Here is a 2,804-nt window from a genome sequence, read left to right as displayed (position 1 = left end):
CGGTCCTGGCCCGATGAAGAAATTGGCCGGTCCGGTTACCGAATTTCAGCCCGAAATTTACTCGGTCCGGTCCGGTCTTTAACCGGTCCGACCGAGCGGACCGAGGCTGCAGATTGTTCCTCGACATTGCAGCCGCCGGCGACGCTCCGGCCGTGCCCCGCCCCGGCGCTTGTTCACCGGAGTCAAGTGTAACTCAGTCAATTGACTCAAAACAGGAGCAAGAGGTAGAAGAAGACTCAGGTGACACGCTGTTATTTCAGTTAAACAGAAAAGAGAAAGAACGAGAGAAATGGGATCAGATCCGATAATCACGGCACCATCCCACGATTTACTCCACGCGCTGCCGTTTCCTTTTATTCGCGACTCAACAGTTTGATCCGATTATCACGCGCCATCCCACGCTCCCTTTATTTAATTGAACAGAAAACTGAAGGAAACATCTATTCCTACATAAGAGGCTTTACCAAATCTGTACGTGCAAGTTTCGCTTGGATTGTGACAGCCCCACGATTTTAGGGAACTGCAATCAAATTCAACTACGTCCATAAAGTTTACATCAAAATTGTTCGTTGAAATATATATATAGCACTGCTTAAAACTGAAAGAACGAGGGAAAGTGGGAAACATGGTTCGATCCGATCATTATGGCGCCATCCCATGATTAACTCCACGTCAAATTTGTTCCAATAATCACGGCAAGGCCCGCAGACAGCCAATCGTGGGCTCATGCACCCATTACATTACTTGCATGTAAGACAAAAAACTGCTAAGGAAGAAAAGGCACAGGTTCCTGGCTAACAGTCGTGCGCGCCGCCACATCTCGTCTCTGCCGGTGTGCATCATCGCCGATCTCGACCATGGAGTCCCCTGTCCCTCTTCCTGGTCCGTCCGGCAAGCCGCCGTCCGTGCTCTACCCTCAACGATGGTGACCACGGCCGGTCCTCTCGGTCCGGCCCGGGCTTGAGCGCCAGCGGTCCGGTCCCTGAAATCAAGACCGGCCAGCTGGTCGGTCCGGTCCGGTCCGGCTCGCCGGCGGCCGGTCAAAACAGCGGCTCGGTCAGGGCCCGGACCGGCCCGGACCGTGTCCACCCTGACTCACCGCTGTTGTCTCTTCTGTTTCTCGCCAACTCTCTCGCATGTAGCGGCGCGCCCTCCCAGGGTTGGAGCTCCTCGTCGCGACGAGTTGCAGTTCTGGGGCAGCGGGCGCAGCTTCCGGTGGCGCCGGTTGCCGGTCGCCGGTTGGAGCACCTCCGGCGACGACCTCGCAAAAAATGTACTCTTCCTCAACATGCCGACAATAGCAAAAAAGTCGATCGGTTGTAGCAAAAGAGTATATTCGTTCTAGCAAAAAGAGCTCACAACTGTCGCCCGCCGTCGCCATTGTAGCAAAAATGTTAACTGGATGTATCTTTCTTGGTTGCCGGTTGCAGCAAAAAAAATGACGTGATTGTAGCAAAAAAACACATTGTCGTCATCGTCAGGGCCGCATCACCATCGTGTGGTTGCAGCGGTCCAGTGGTTGTAGCATCGTCATCGCCGGCCATTGCCTAGTTGCAGCTTCTGTCAAAACAATTGTAGCATTTGTTGGCGTCGGTTGCAACCTTCATCGTCCCTTGTTGTAGCATTCTTTGTCGCCGTTCAAAAAATAAAATTTCCATGAACGGTCCCAGCAAATCGTGTGATCGCTTCTAGCAAAAATGTAGAGGTTGCAACAAAAAAATAGACTAGTGCGTCTGCGGGATCCAACTTCTTCTGCCCAAGGTTGCAACTTTGTCGGGCACGGTTCCAGCTCTATCGCACGCTGGTTGAAGCTTCGGAAGCCGATGATTCCAGCAAAAGGACGTCTGGTGCGTCAATGAGCTCCCAACTTTTTCGACACATGGTCACAACTCTGCAGGGGTGTGGTTCTAGCTCCACTGTGTACCAGTTGCGGCATCTCACCATGGAGTGGAGATCTTATGTGTGTGGTAGTGCGGTGGTCGCCTCCTGTCCCACACGCAGGAAAAATAAGGAAGGGCGAGATAAAGAAGAGAACCAGAGAAAAAAAGAGAAAAAGGCTAGTGACAGGCCCAGAAAAAACCGCGTTGAGGGAGGTGGCATGGAGACTGGTCAAACTTGTGCCGGAGCAAACGTGGGCGGCTCGATTGTGCACGACCGCACGACACGCGCCCGTCTGGCGCAGTTTTCGGCCAGCGCGCCGGGTATAAAAAATTCTGAGCTATTCCTTTTTACCATCGTAATTTCGCCCGTTTTTGGTCCATCCACATCAACTATCAATTTTCGTACGTCATCGTCCGGTTTCCTATCTGGTCTCCAACTTCAGACGTCACGTAGGCCAGAATTTAAATTTTTGGTATGGGCCGCTAAAAAATAGTCCATGTGCTAAAATATTGGACTTCTTTTGTAATTAATAGTCCCATCCTGCTCTATTAGATCAAATCCTAGCAACTTATATACGTTGTCGAATTGCAAGAATCATATATACAAGCCAAGGCCAGATGGCGAGACCTACCCAATATATGCATCACCAATAGAGAAAAACATCTCTGAGGAGGAAGCTATATGTGACCAATCAATGAGGAGAAAGGCACCTGAAATCGAGCGGGAGGAGAGATGGAGCCGATCTGAAGCATTTGCGTGCCTAGCTCTAGGAGGAGAGACAACCAATCTGAAAAACGTAGATGGCAGCCTGCAGCCTAATAGAAACCGAAAAAGGGTACGAGGGTTGCCGTCGGTGCTGGAGCGACGGGAGCCTCGAGCGGGCCGAAGCCTTCTCCTCTGCAGAAGAGCTGGCCATGGCCGGT

At 51.6% G+C, this 2,804-nt stretch overlaps 1 long non-coding RNA gene across 1 annotated transcript; it reads right to left on the bottom strand.

Annotated features, from left to right (window-relative positions):
- Positions 1-661: 661 nt before the first annotated feature.
- Positions 662-2,798, bottom strand: LOC119335732. The gene is made up of 2 exons (XR_005162003.1): positions 2,592-2,798; positions 662-1,261 (listed from the first exon to the last, which is right to left on the bottom strand). It is a non-coding gene; the product is annotated as an uncharacterized LOC119335732 (long non-coding RNA).
- Positions 2,799-2,804: the final 6 nt, after the last annotated feature.

Source organism: Triticum dicoccoides, chromosome 7B, assembly GCF_002162155.2.
Source record: "Triticum dicoccoides isolate Atlit2015 ecotype Zavitan chromosome 7B, WEW_v2.0, whole genome shotgun sequence".
Lineage (NCBI taxonomy): Eukaryota > Viridiplantae > Streptophyta > Magnoliopsida > Poales > Poaceae > Triticum > Triticum dicoccoides.
This window is presented reverse-complemented; position numbering and strand designations above follow the sequence as displayed.